Genomic DNA, 15,955 nt, shown 5'->3' with positions numbered 1-15,955 from the left:
TTTTTTGTGAATGTCAAAGTCTTCCCTGATGTTCCCTGAGAGAGACACTACAGTCATTTGAGCGCTTCAGGAGGCCATTTCTTAGAAGCACTGTGAACCACCTTAGCTATAATCTTTTTTACCTTGTGGATCCCATTTTTGTCTTCACTCCAGCTATTTTCAGGACCTCCCTCTGGGTCATACTGTTCTCTGCTCTGGGAAAGATGATGTGTTCCCTGGACTTCTCTCTGCCAAGAGACCTCTTCTTTATCTTGCTTCTCCAAGTGTCCATATGGGGCTCAGGCGAGAATATTTTATATTTTCTATACCTGGATTCTCTTGCTCTCTGAACAGAAGCATTAAACTACTCCATCATGTCTCCAATATACCTAGGTTAATTTCAAATCTTTTATTTTGATACAATAATGTATTTGTCCATATACAAGGACAAATAAATCATTATATGATTATTTTAGAGGGCAGGACCAGGTAAAATTACTTTACTGATGTCCTGTAATTCGTTTAGATCTCAGATTCTGGAGGAATGCATTTTCTGATGCCCAAGACCTGATTAAAAACTCTATAGCTTCTTGATTTTCCAGCACTCTCCCCTCCTCCTTCATTGAATTTACCACCATGGCAATTTAAAAATCTTCTGTTTAATATGAGATCACTCTGTTGATTGTAAGCTCCACAGGGTGGAAATCCTCCTTGTCTTGTTCACTGCCTTCTTCAGTCTGAATGTGTGCTACAAATTATGGCTGTATGAATGAGAGAGAGAATGTCTATGGGGCTTTACTGGACCAATAATGATGCTGTACTCTAAAAGGTCCAGGCAGGGTATTCTGATATTCTTTTCACTTGTGGCTCTATTCCACAGATTCCTTTTTGGTGATTGGTCCCTCGGAGCCCATTGTGGCCATGCTGGGTGCAGACACGGTGCTGCCCTGCCGCGTGTCCCCAGCCATGAGCATGGAGAATATGGAGATCCGGTGGTTCCACTCCCAGTTCTCAGATGCTGTGTATGTGTATCAGAATGGAATGGAGCAGGCGGGAGAACAACTAGTAGATTTCAAAGGGAGAGCAGAGTTGGTAAAAGACTACATCACTGAGGGAAGAGTAGCTGTGAGAATCTACAACCTCCGGGTCTCAGACAATGGAATATACAAGTGTATTTTTTAAAAAGGAAGTGATTTTGAAAAAGCCGTTTTGGAGCTAAAGGTGATAAGTGAGTAATATCTGAGAATACATATCACTCTAAGGGAAATCTAAGTGTTCTGTACTTGATTTGGGGGAGGAGGATGGTGAACAGGACAGAAGCAAAAAAGCAGTTATCCTTAGAGCTAGTCAATATCTTAGACAGTGGATTTAACCCCAAATCCTCTTCATCTATTTATACATTTATTGTGCTGTACTTTAAAATTAAACTATTTCCATAAATATCTACCATAAAAATTGATCATTTATTTCCCTCTACATTTCTCCTCACATATTTTGAAGGAAGGCACCATGATTAGCAAAAAGTACCATTACTCTAAGAGACCAGAATTCCAGCTGGGTACCATGATGGACAGAAGCTTAACAGGGAGTGTTAGTGGTCCAGAACCAAATCCGCTGTTTGGAGGAAGTGACTGTGAGGGTTTGACAGAGTAGATTGAGGTGCTGGTTAGTTTTTATTGTTTTTTAATTTCACATTCATAGGCTCTTTTATGTCTGGCTTTTTTTGTTGTTGTTGTTCAGCATTATGTTTGAGATTTTTCTATGTAGTTAATTGAATGTAGCTGTAGTTCATTTCTATCTCTTTTTTATTGTTTTACTTTTTACATTTAGATCTTTCATCTATAGAAATGTATTTTTGGTATGAAGTTTAATGAAAAGCTCAAAATACTGTTTCATAATGTATATATTCACTTATCTCCATACCAGTAGTGAATAGTGTAGAAAATCTCCACCAGTTTTCAATGCATTGTTTCCCATAAACTTCTCATAGGTACCAGGGTAAGTCTAAATTTTCTGTGTGGTTATAATGATTTATCTGTCTATTTCTTTGGTGTTTCCATTTCTAAAGCTATATACTCTCTGCCAAGACAAACACGTTGTTTCTTTTTAGTTGTAATGTTTTTCTCATACTGTGACTATGTTGGGCCTACCTTAAATTAATACTTCTCATTTAACACCATCTGACAAGATATCGATATACTCATTTTATCCATCTTCTTTATGTATAACTTGAATGGAAAAAATCTAATCCATTAGATCTTGAAGGAAAGAGTGACAAACTCTCCTGAGCCATGTTACTGTGATCTCACTTCAGTATCCTCCCAGTAAGAGGTCAAAGATTTCATAGTCATGGAAATAACCTCATGCAGGTGACAGCATTTTTCAGTACCTTTCCCATAACAGTTCTTTGACTTATTGGTGTAAAGACAAGTCCAACCTTTAGAAGCAGTTGTTTGATTATATATCCATGCTTATCTTTCACTCATTTAAACTTTGTCTATTTTACAGCCACTTCTAATGCTCAGAAACGGGTATTCCTTCTCTTTCCTCTTTCTCAACATAGATATAGGTTTCATCTGCTTATGTCAACTTGGAACTTCAATGATTATATTCTTCCAGGAAATGCAAGGTCTATTTGGTTTATTAGTTCTTGCTTCCTAGGCTTTGATCTGTTCCATTTTTCTCAGGAGCAGTTTCCTTTTTTCAAGAGAATTGGCAGTTCCTTCAGGCAATTCTGAGAAGATGGATTGTCTTTCAGACTGCTTTCTGTTTTCCAGAAGTATATTCCCCCAGGAAGATCAGGGATTGACAGTAAAAATTATTAGCTCTATTATAATTTTTAGCCAAAAAAAGATGATGTAGCTGAGGTTCCTAATATATTTCCCACAACTGAGAAACTAGAATAGAACTGAGCTTATGGTGGTTCCATACTTCGTGATATCAAGTTTTAAAAAGACAAAATAATATATAGTCTCAGAAGTTAGAATAGCCATCATTCTTGAATAGACAGTGAATTCATCTAGTATTCTGGTGCTGTTATATTTTGATATGGATGTTGGTTATGTGAATCTACTAGCTGACCTAGCCTGTGCGGAGTTCAAGAAGAGGAGGGGTAGTGGAAGGAAAAGAAAGGAGTGAGAATGGAAAAGTAAAAAGATCTTGACTCTTTCATGGACTCACTTCACCTTGTTACCTTCATGTTTTAGATAATCTTTACTCAGTGGAAGAAAGAAAATTTGGAAAAATGACAAAAGGAGATTGTTTAAGGAAGTGACTACATGTAGTCTCAATTTAAGCACAGAAGAAGTCTTCCTTGAGACTCCAATAAATGGAATAGACATATGATATAGATACAGAACAGATATAGATATAGTGGCAACATGTCTACATTGGCAAATTTTACTCTGTTCCTTCCCTATTTTCCTTCTATGGCCAATTGCAGATATGCTTGTGTAGAGGAAATATGACAGGCATTGGTATAAGTTCCAGTATCAGCTTCAATGTTCTTGTAATTTTTGAACTTCAGATACCCATTTATCTCATGGGAAAAGAAAAGAACCCCCTTCCATCCACAGAGAGCTATGGTGCTTTGTCCATCTTCTCCCACTGGTGTAGCTGTGAAACCCGAGGACAAAAAATGTCCAAGTCTGACTGGACCTTGAAGATGGCGGAAGAGTAAGACGCGGAGATCACCTTCCTCCCCACAGATACACCAGAAATACATCTACACGTGGAACAACTCCTACAGAACACCTACTGAACGCTGGCAGAAGACCTCAGACCTCCCAAAAGGCAAGAAACTCCCCACGTACCTGGGTAGGACAAAAGAAAAAAAAGAAAAAACAGAGACAAAAGAATAGGGACGGCACCTGCACCAGTGGGAGGGAGCTGTGAAGGAGGAAAAGTTTCCACACACTAGGAAGCCCCTTCGCGGGCGGAGACTGCGGGGGCGGAGGGGGGAGCTTCGGAGCCGCGGAGGAGTGCACAGCAACGGGTGCGGAGGGCAAAGCGGGGAGATTCCCGCACAGAGGATCGGTGCCGACCGGCACTCACCAGCCCGAGAGGCTTGTCTGCTCACCCGCCGGGGCGGGCGGGGCTGCGAGCTGAGGCTCTGAGGACCGGGTTTCGGACGGAACGCAGGGAGAGGACTAGGGTTGGTGGCTTGAACATAGCCTGAAGGGGTTAGTGCACCACGGCTAGCTGGGAGGGAGTCCGGGGAAAAGTCTGCACCTGCCGAAGAGGCAAGAGACTTTTTCTTCTCCCTTTGTTTCCTGGTGCGTGAGGAGAGGGGTTTAAGAGCGCTGCTTAAAGGAGCTCCAGAGACGGCGCGAGCCGCGGCTAAAAGCGCGCACCCCAGAGACGGGCGCGACCCGCGGCTGAAAGCGCGGACCCCAGAGACGGGCGCGAGCCGCGGCTGAAAGCGCGGACCCCAGAGACGGGCGGGAGACGATAAGGCTGCTGCTGCCGCCACTGAGGGGCCTGTGTGCGAGCACAGGTCACTCTCCACACCCCTCTTCCGCGGAGCCTGTGCAGCCCGCCACTGCCAGGTTCCTGGGATCCAGGGACAACTTCCCCGGGAGAACGCACAGCGGGCCTCAGGCTGGTGCAAAGTCACGCCGGCCTTTGCCGCCGCAGGCCCGCCCCGCACTCCGTGCCCCTCCCTCCCCGCCGGCCTGAGTGCGCCAGAGCCCCCGAATCAGCGGCTCTTTTAACCCCGCCCTGTCTGAGCAAAAAACAGACGCCCTCCAGCGACCTACACGTAGTGGCAGGGCCAAATCCAAAGCTGAGTCCCTGGGAGCTGTGAGAACAAAGAAGAGAAAGGGAAATCTCTCCCAGTAGCCTCAGAAGCAGCGGATTAAAGCTCCACAATCAACTTGATGTACCCTGCATCTGTGGAATACATGAATAGACAACCAATTATCCCAAATTAAGGAAGTGGACTTTAGGAGCAAGATCTATGATTTTTTTCCCTTTTCCTCTTTTTGTGAATGTATATGTGTATGCTTCTGTGTGAGATCTTGTCTGTATAGTCTTGCTTCCACCATTTGTCCTAGGGTTCTGTCCGTCCATGGTTTTTTTAAAAAAATTTTTTTCTTAATAATCAATTTTAATAACGTTATTATACTTTACCTTCTTTCTTTCTTTCTTTCTTTCTTTCTTTCTTTCTTTCTTTCTTTCTTTCTTTCTTTCTTTCTTTCTTTCCTTCCTTCCCTCCTTTAGACAACGAGTCATCCCAAATTGAGGAGGTGGTCTCTGACAGCAAGATTTATGATTTTTCCCCCTTACCTCTTTTAGTGAGGGTGTATGTGTATGCTTCTGTGTAAGATTTTGTCTGTATAGCTTTGCTTCCAACATTTGTCCTAAGGTTCTATCCGTCCCTTTTTTTTTTTCCTAAATAAAAATTTTTTAATTCAATAATTTTATTATACTTTATTTTATTTTTACTGTATCTTCTTTCTTTCTGTCTTTTTTCCTTCTTTCCCTCCTTCCTTCCTTCCTCCCTCCCTCCCTCCTTTCTTTCCTTCTTGCCTTCTTTCCTTCTTTCTTTCTTTCTTCCTCCCTTCCTTCCCTCCTTTCCTTCTTTCTTTCCTCATACTTCTACTAATTCCCTCTACTTTTTCTCCCTTTTATTCTGAGCCGTGTGGATGAAAAGCTCTTGGTGCTCCAGCCAGGAGTCAGGGCTCTGCCTCTGAGGTAGGAGAGCCAACTTCAGGACACTGGTCAACAAGAGACCTCCCAGCTCCACATAATATCAAACGGCGAAAATCTCCCAGAGACCTCCATCTTAACACCAGCACCCAGCTTCACTCAACGACCAGCAAGCCACAGTGCTGGACAACCTATGCCAAACAACTAGCAAGACAGGAACACAACCCCACCCATTAGCAGAGAGGCTGCCTAAAATAATAATAAGGCCACAGACACCCCAAACACACCACCAGATGTGAACCTGCCCACTAGAGAGACAAGATCCAGCCTCATCCACCACAACACAGGCACTAGTCCCCTCCACCAGGAAACCTACACAACCCACTGAACCAATCTTAGCCACTGGGGACAGACATCAAAAACAGCAGGAACTACGAACCTGCAGCCTGCAAAAAGGAGACCCCAAACACAGTAAGATAAGCAAAATGAGAAGACAGAAAAACACACAGCAGATAAAGGAGCAAGATAAAAATGCACCAGACCTAACAAATGAAGAGGAAATAGGCAGCTTACCTGAAAAAGAATTCAGAATAATGATAGTAAGGATGATCCGAAATCTTGGAGATAGAATGGACAATAGAATGGACAAAATGCAAGAATCAGTTAACAAGGACCTAGAAGAACTAAAGATGAAACAAGCAACGATGAACAACACAATAAATGAAATTAAAAGTACTCTAGATGGGATCAATAGCAGAATAACTGAGGCAGAAGAATGGATAAGTGACCTGGAAGATAAAATAGTGGAAATAACTGCTGCAGAGCAGAATAAAGAAAAAAGAATGAAAAGAACTGAGGACAGTCTCAGAGACCTCTGGGACAACATTAAACGCACCAACATTCGAATTATAAGGGTTCCAGAAGAAGAAGAGAAAAAGAAAGGGACTGAGAAGATATTTGAAGAGATTATAGTTGAAAAGTTCCCTAATATGGGAAAGGAAATAGTTAATCAAGTCCAGGAAGCACAGAGAGTCCCATACAGGATAAATCCAAGGAGAAATACGGCAAGACACATATTAATCAAACTGTCAAAAATTAAATACAAAGAAAGCATATTAAAAGCAGCAAGGGAAAAACAACAAATAACACATAAGGGAATCCCCATAAGGTTAACAGCTGATCTCTCAGCAGAAACCCTACAAGCCAGAAGGGAGTGGCAGGACATACTGAAAGTGATGAAGGAGAAAAACCTGCAGCCAAGACTACTCTACCCAGCAAGGATCTCATTCAGATTTGATGGAGAAATTAAAACCTTTACAGACAAGCAAAAGCTGAGAGAGTTCAGCACCACCAAACCAGCTTTACAACAAATGCTAAAGGATCTTCTCTAGGCAAGAAACACAAGAGAAGGAAAAGACCTATAATAACGAACCCAAAACAATTTAGAAAATGGGAATAGGAACATACATATCGATAATTACCTTAAATGTAAATGGACTAAATGCTCCCACCAAAAGACACAGATTAGCTGAATGGATACAAAAACAAGACCCATATATATGCTGTCTACAAGAGACCCACTTCAGACCTAGAGACACATACAGACTGAAAGTAAGGGGATGGAAAAAATATTCCATGCAAATGGAAACCAAAAGAAAGCTGGAGTAGCAATTCTCATATCAGACAAAATAGACTTCAAAATAAGGACTATTAAAAGAGACAAAGAAGGACACTACATAATGATCAAGGGATCGATCCAAGAAGAGGATATAACAATTGTAAATATTTATGCACCCAACATAGGAGCACCTCAATACATAAGGCAAATACTAACAGCCATAAAAGGGGAAATCGACAGTAACACATTCATAGTAGGGGACTTAAACACTCCACTTTCACCCATGGACAGATCATCCAAAATGAAAATAAATAAGGAAACACAAGCTTTAAATGATACATTAAACAAGATGGACTTAATTGATATTTATAGGACACTCCATCCAAAAACAACAGAATACACATTTTTCTCAAGTGCTCATGGAACATTCTCCAGGATAGATCATATCTTGGGTCACAAATCAAGCCTTGGTAAATTTAAGAAAATTGAAATTGTATCAAGTATCTTTTCTGACCACAATGCCATGAGACTAGATGTCAATTACAGGAAAAGATCTGTAAAAAATACAAACACATGGAGGCTAAACAATACACTACTTAATAATGAAGTGATCACTGAAGAAATCAAAGAGGAAATCAAAAAATACCTAGAAACAAATGACAATGGAGACACAACGACCCAAAACTTGTGGGATGCAGCAAAAGCAGTTCTAAGGGGGAAGTTTATAGCAATACAAGCCCACCTTAAGAAGCAGGAAACATCTAGAATAAACAACCTAACCTTGCACCTCAAGCAATTAGAGAAAGAAGAACAAAAAAACCCCAAAGCTAGCAGAAGGAAAGAAATCATAAAAATCAGATCAGAAATAAATGAAAAAGAAATGAAGGAAACAATAGCAAAGATCAATAAAACTAAAAGCTGGTTCTTTGAGAAGATAAACAAAATAGATAAACCACTAGCCAGACTCATCAAGAAAAAAAGGGAGAAGACTCAAATCAATAGAATTAGAAATGAAAAAGGAGAGGTAACAACTGACACTGCAGAAATAAAAGAGATCATGAGAGATTACTACAAGCAACTCTATGCCAATAAAATGGACAATCTGGAAGAAATGGACAAATTCTTAGAAATGCACAACCTGCCAAGACTGAATCAGGAAGAAATAGAAAATATGAACAGACCAATCACAAGCACTGAAATTGAAACTGTGATTAAAAATCTTACAACAAAGAAAAGCCCAGAACCAGATGGCTTCACAGGCGAATTCTATCAAACATTTAGAGAAGAGCTAACACCTATCCTTCTCAAACTCTTCCAAAATATAGCAGAGGGAGGAACACTCCCAAACTCCTTCTACGAGGCCACCATCACCTTGATACCAAAACCAGACAAGGATGTCACAAAGAAAGAAAACTACAGGCCAATATCACTGATGAACATAGATGCAAAAATCCTCAACAAAATACTAGCAAACAGAATCCAACAGCACATTAAAAGGATCATACACCATGATCAAGTGGGGTTTATTCCAGGAATGCAAGGATTCTTCAATATACGCAAATCTATCAATGTGATAAACCATATTAACAAATTGAAGAAGAAAAACCATATGATCATCTCAATAGATGCAGAGAAAGCTTTTGACAAAATTCAACACCCATTTATGATAAAAATCCTGCAGAAAGTAGGCATAGAGGGAACTTTCCTCAACATAATAAAGGCCATATATGACAAGCCCACAGCAAACATCATCCTCAATGGTGAAAAACTGAAAGCATTTCCACTAAGATCAGGAACAAGACAAGGTTGCCCACTCTCACCACTCTTATTCAACATAGTTTTGGAAGTTTTAGCCACAGCAATCAGAGAAGAAAAGGAAATAAAAGGAATCCAAATCGGAAAAGAATAAGTAAAGCTGTCACTGTTTGCAGGTGACATGATCCTATACATAGAGAATCCTAAAGATGCTACCAGAAAACTACTAGAGCTAATCAATGAATTTGGTAAAGTGGCAGGATACAAAATTAATGCACAGAAATCTCTGGCATTCCTATATACTAATGATGAAAAATCTGAAAATGAAATCAAGAAAACACTCCCATTTACCATTGCAACAAAAAGAATAAAATATCTAGGAATAAACCTACGTAAGGAGACAAAAGACCTGTATGCAGAAAATTATAAGACACTGATGAAAGAAATTAAAGATGATACAAATAGATGGAGAGATATACCATGTTCTTGGATTGGAAGAATCAACATTGTGAAAATGACTCTACTACCCAAAGCAATCTATAGATTCAATGCAATCCCTATCAAACTACCACTGGCATTTTTCACAGAACTAGAACAGAAAATTTTGCAATTTGTATGGAAACACAAAAGACCCCGAATAGCCAAAGCCATCTTGAGAACGAAAAAAGGAACTGGAGGAATCAGGCTCTCTGACTTCAGACTATACTACAAAGCTACAGTTATCAAGACGGTATGGTACTGGCACAAAAACAGAAAGATAGATCAATGGAACAGGATAGAAAGCCCAGAGATAAACCCATGCACATATGGACACCTTATCTTTGATAAAGGTGGCAGGAATGTACAGTGGAGAAAGGACAGCCTCTTCAATAAGTGGTACTGGGAAAACTGGACAGGTACATGTAAAAGTATGAGATTAGATCACTCCCTAACACCATACACAAAAATAAGCTCAAAATGGGTTAAAGACCTAAATATAAGGCCAGAAACTATCAAACTCTTAGAGGAAAACATAGGCACAACACTCTGTGACATAAATCACAGCAAGATCCTTTCTGACCCACCTCCTAGAGTAATGGAAACAAAAACAAAAATAAACAAATGGGACCTAATGAAACTTCAAAGCTTTTGCACAGCAAAGGAAACCATAAACAAGACCAAAAGACAACCCTCAGAATGGGAGAAAATATTTGCAAATGAAGTAACCGACAAAGGGTTAATCTCCAAAATTTACAAGCAGCTCATGCAGCTCAATAACAAAAAAACAAACAACCCAATCCAAAAATGGGCGGAAGACCTAAATAGACATTTCTCCAAAGAAGATATACAGACTGCCAACAAACACATGAAAGAATGCTCAACATCATTAATCATTAGAGAAATGCAAATCAAAACTACAATGAGATATCATCTCACACCAGTCAGAATGGCCATCATCAAAAAATCTAGAAACAATAAATGCTGGAGAGGGTGTGGAGAAAAGGGAACACTCTTGCACTGCTGGTGGGAATGTGAATTGGTTCAGCCACTATGGAGAACAGTATGGAGGTTCCTTAAAAAGCTACAAATAGAACTACCATATGACCCAGCAATCCCACTACTGGGCATATACCCTGAGAAAACCGAAATTCAAAAAGAGTCATGTACCAAAATGTTCATTGCAGCTCTATTTACAATAGCCCAGAGATGGAAACAACCTAAGTGCCCATCATTGGATGAATGGATAAAGAAGATGTGGCACATATATACAATGGAATATTACTCAGCCATAAAAAGAAACGAAATTGAGCTATTTGTAATGAGGTGGATAGACCTAGAGTCTGTCATACAGAGTGAAGTAAGTCAGAAAGAAAAAGACAAATACCGTATGCTAACACATATATTTGGAATTTAAGAAAAAAAATGTCATGAAGAACCTAGGGGTAAGGCAGGAATAAAGACACAGACCTCCTAGAGAACGGACTTGAGGTTATGGGGAGGGGGAAGAGTGAGCTGTGACAGGGCGAGAGAGAGTCATGGACATATACACACTAACAAACGTAGTAAGGTAGATAGCTAGTTGGAAGCAGCCGCATGGCACAGGGATATTGGCTTGGTGCTTTGTGACAGCCTGGAGGGGTGGGATAGGGAGGGTGGGAGGGAGGGAGATGCAAGAGTGAAGAGATATGGGAATATATGTATATGTATAACTGATTCACTTTGTTATAAAGCAGAAACTAACACACCATTGTAAAGCAATTATACCCCAATAAAGATGTTAAAAAAAAATGTCCAAGTCTCAGATGAATGACTTTCCTCTCCAGGTTTGGGTTCTGGTACTCATATTTTCATGGTGGGTCCAGAAGATGAAGGAATAAGGCTGAAGTGCACAGGCAAGGGATGGTTTCCCCAGCCTGAAATACAATGGGAAGATGCAAAGGGAGAGAAGATCCCATCTCTCGCTGAGGACAAGACACAAGATAATGATGGGTTGTTTCGGTTTGAGGCATCCCTTATGTGAGAGACAGGTCAAAGACAGAAGTGTCCTGTTCCATGAAGAACCCTTTCTTTGGACAAGAGCAAGTGGAAACCATTTTTATCCCAGGTCAGTGTTGCTCATTTGGGGGGCAGGACAGAAGTAAGGAGGGGATATTTATGACCTGGGTTGGGCTAGACTTGCTTGGTGTATGTTTTTAATCAGGTTTGGGGGGGGGGGTCCTGTGTCAGAACACTTCTTCCCTAGGACCTCTCCTTGGAAGGTAGCATTCATTGTGACTTTGGTGATACTTGGGGCTTTCATTGGTGCTGTTGTGTATTTGGCTCAAAATGAATGACAGAAAAAGAAGAAACTATCAGAAGTCAAGAAGGAAAAGGAGAAAGAAAGTAAAGCCAAAGGTAAAACTGTGAATCAGACTTGGTGGGGATCTGTGAATTTATGGGTTTGTTAACATGATTGTGCATGTGGATGGCATCTTTTGGGAACAAAGAGATATGTGTAAGGATGAGTTACAGCGCCAAGACCTCCTATAAAACATGGAGCCCAGGACCTCCGTGAGAAAAAAAAAAGTATTATAAAGTCCATTGGAGAGAGAAAATATCACTGGTATAAACATAGAGGTTTTTTTTTTTAATGGTCATAATAATTCTCAATTAAGGTAATTTTTTTGTTTTAGGTATATGGAAGTAGCACTTAGGATCTGGGCTTAGTAACATAGTCTAGAAAATATTTATTTTCTGTTAAATCCATTTTGTTATTTTCTTTCCTTTTTAGAATCATTTGAGAAAGAGCTTGGTAAGTCTTCCACTTTCTTTGCTCTAATAGAGGAAATAGAGTCATTACTGTATGCTGTATGTCTGGCCTCTCACAGGCTGTTATTCCTTTCAGCCAGAAGGAAGAAACTGTATCAGCAAGGTGAGTTATACTGATGTTATGGTTGGATGAACCATTTTATTGGCCCCTCTGTTCTGGCCACCTCCTATTTACCTTGTTGGTGAGGGAGGGATCCCATACCCTAAACAGTATAAGATGTTCAAACACATGACACCCAACACTGGACAAAAGAGATTGACAGCAGTTTTTTAGTCACATGTACCCACATCCTGGGGAAGAAAGACACCTCATGCCATGCAGGGCCACATGGATACTGCACCTGGGAGCAGAATGAATTAACATGGTCTGTAGGAGCCAGGCTTTTCAGGAACAAGAGAATGAGGTGGCGCTGTTTTCTGTGGAAGTATGTAATTGGCTTGTTTGATATTTTTTGCAGGCTGACAGGGAGGTAAAGTTCATTAGGTTGAAGACCAGCTGTGGTTCAGCTGTTTTGGCCAACAGGGAAATTAGCTGAGAGGGGGAGCTTTTCCTGCTGGGTGGAGGGCATACCTGGTGAGAGCAGGAGAACTCACAATTAGGCATTTGGAGCCCTGTGACGCTCAAAGGTATCAAGGCAACACATAGAATTTTAGGCTTTCCAATAACTCTCACAATTTAAGCCTACTTTTCCTTTCTTCCCGCAAAAAACCAGACCCTCATATTTTAACATAGATGTAGAATGTGGAAAATGTGAGAAATAAAACAGGAGATGTAAAAGAGGGCAAGTACATCAGAAATGTCATTAAGATAATGAATGCAGAAATATAGTACTATCATAAACTCTCAGATTTCTTGTGGTCACTGCAATTTCACACCCTGAAGTGGCATTCCAATGAATGAGAGAATCTAATTCCTTTGTTCTATTTCAGATTGGAGAAAAGCAGAGTTATATGCCGGTGAGTAACTGATGTTGTCTTGGGGCTTCAGGTACTTCAGGATTTCATGAGGCATTTCCAGAGAATTTTTCAGATAGGTGCCATCATCTGGAGATTTTACTTTGAACCTGGGAGTCCAAAAAAATACAAGAGGTAAAGGGATAAGCATCTCACTAGTTCGGAGGAAACGTCCTTAGCATATTTTCCCATATGATTTTCTTTTTAGACTGGAGAAAGGAATAGTTCAAAGCAGGTGAGTGCCCTTACTATTTTGTCTCACTTAATCTCTTTTATACAAATGAGAAACTACTCTATTTGTATAAACTCCCAGTAATACCTAACTGGTTTTTCATTTCATGGCTTTCATTTCAATCTCATGCAGAAATGTTAACAGATTTCTTACTGTTCTTACACCGTTCATTCATCAGCCTAAAATTATACAACTATTTATTCAGTGCCAAATAAATAGAGCTGGTCTCTAACTTCACGGGAGAGCGCATGTACAAACTGTGATGAATCTTATGAAGGAATAAAAGATTGCCATGAGAAAAAAAAATCATGGATTAAAGGAATTACCCCGAGGAATTGATATTTAATCTGAGACTTAAGTGATATGGTAGATCTATTCATGTGAATAACATTGAAAGAATAGTTCAGTCAGAGGGAAGTCTATTACATACCCAGTCTGATACACAGAAGAGCTTGTTGCATCTCAGTGGAAAAATGGCCCCTGACCATCTTAGGGTCTTTCCAGAATTATGAGTCGACTCTCTATTTCTACTGCTTGCTGCTTCACTCTGAATATCCCTGTATCCACACACATTTCCCAGTTAAGTTAATCCTCCAAAAATTAAAATATATCATAATTGCTAACATAAAAACTCTTATGAGAAAACTTTTAATTATTGAAGATGTTTGGTTTGACAAGAAGCAGATTAATTACTACTAGTATTAGCACTATTGTTATTATGAGTACAGGTATTAGTGTTATTACAACCATCAGAAGCTAAAATTTACCAATTGTTCATCATGGACAAGATGTAGTACTAAGTTCTCTACACATTAGCTCGTTGACTTTTCACACTAGTCCTGTATGTACTGAGGTACCAAAATGATGTACATCTTCATGAGATTAAAGTGGGACAGAGAGAGACAAAGTAACTTCAACATCACTGCTACGAAAGACAGAGTGATTATCAAAATTCAGCTCTTTCTGACCACACAGCCTGGAATTTCAACCATTAGAAATATAATAAGAGTGTATGAGAAGTAGATGACTTAGTTTTTACATAAGCCTAGAGAAAAATGACACCAAAGAAGCTTAAATGAAAGTGGGTACACTGTGATTGGAAATAAGGCATGGCTTAACTATTAAGAGCAAGCAGTAGAGCAACCAGCATTTGCAGGAGGTTAGAGAAACACCAACTTGAAATATGTGATCCTGGAGATTTTCAGATGAGACAGACTTCTTGGCTAAATGGTCTCAGCCTGTCTGGAACACATGGTTACCCAAGGTCCTATCCATCCCTGGCCTTCTATGATCTGTACATCATGTGTCTCCTATGAATGAACATAGGAGAGAACATGCATTGTTTTACCTAATCTTCCATTTCTCTCCCTTTTATTTTTCTTCATTCTCCTTTCCCAGTAATTTGCATCTTTCCTAAAACTAACCAGTCTCCACTGTGGAATGACCTTTATTTTTTTCCCCCATACCTACAGTGGTTTTTACTCTGGATCCAGCCACAGCTCTTCCCAACCTCATCTTATCTGAGAGCAGAAAACATATTTATTCAAAAGAGAGTGTTTCTCAGAATGGTGATGCCCCAACACGCCAAGAGCAAGGGGAGTCTGAAGCCATCTTCAGTGTTCTGGGCAAGATTTTTCTTACTGTGGAGAGACAATACTGGGAGGTAGAAGTAAATATTGGGACAGAAGTTGGATCTAGAGCTAGATGGGCTCTGGGTGTTTGCTCAGACACAGCAAAGAGAGAGGGGTGGTTTTTAGAATGTCCAGAGAAGAATTTCTGGGTGGTGGTATACAAGGCAGGAGAATTCATATTTCCCACCTCCCAGAGAAAGCCTCTGTCACTGAGGCAGCACTCCTGCAAGATAGGAGTTTTCTTGGACTGGGATGCTGGGAATGTGTCCTTTTACAATATGATCGATGGGTCCCACATCTATCCTTTTACTGGAATCACCTTCTGTGGGACCCTTCGTCCTTATTTTAGCCTTCAGGGTGCTGGCGCATCTTTGACCATCTGTGCAGCTTCAGATCACACTGAAAATTGTCTTGATTCTTCTCCAAAGACCTCTTTAACTCATTTAAGTAGTTGTGATACAAGCGTCCCCCAAGAAACTCTCTATTACCTCCATAAGTGAAGTGTCAGCACCTCTGCTGCCTCTGCTCAAGCTTCTTATATGTATGTTGTCCAAGAAAGCTCTTCTTCTTGAAGAGTAGGTCATTCTCACTAGGTATAAATCCGACCCCTTTCAAAGAGAGGTAGAGGGAGAAAGAGAAATGGCACAGCTAGAAAATGTCTGGGGGAATTTCCTCCAGTGCTCCCTTTGGGGAAATACTCTTTCTGGGCAGCAACGATTTGTCACGAGAAAGCTCCAAGTTAATTCATGAGCCTTTCTTCAGTTCTGGTACTTACTGTGTTTTGAAGTAAATATGTTTAAAGCTACATTTAAAGAGAAAATCTCTCTTCTTACTATTTTTGTTATCAAA

General features: G+C 40.2%; 1 pseudogene; it reads left to right on the top strand.

Moving 5' to 3' along the window:
• The first annotated feature begins 203 nt into the window (after positions 1-203).
• LOC115860557 (butyrophilin subfamily 1 member A1-like) lies at positions 204-15,606 on the top strand (annotated as a pseudogene).
• The last annotated feature ends 349 nt before the right edge of the window (positions 15,607-15,955 follow it).

The sequence above is a fragment of the Globicephala melas genome, chromosome 11 (genome assembly GCF_963455315.2).
Source record: "Globicephala melas chromosome 11, mGloMel1.2, whole genome shotgun sequence".
Taxonomy (NCBI): domain Eukaryota; kingdom Metazoa; phylum Chordata; class Mammalia; order Artiodactyla; family Delphinidae; genus Globicephala; species Globicephala melas.
The sequence above is the reverse complement of the archived record's forward strand: the minus strand, read 5'-3'. Positions and strand labels throughout refer to the sequence as shown.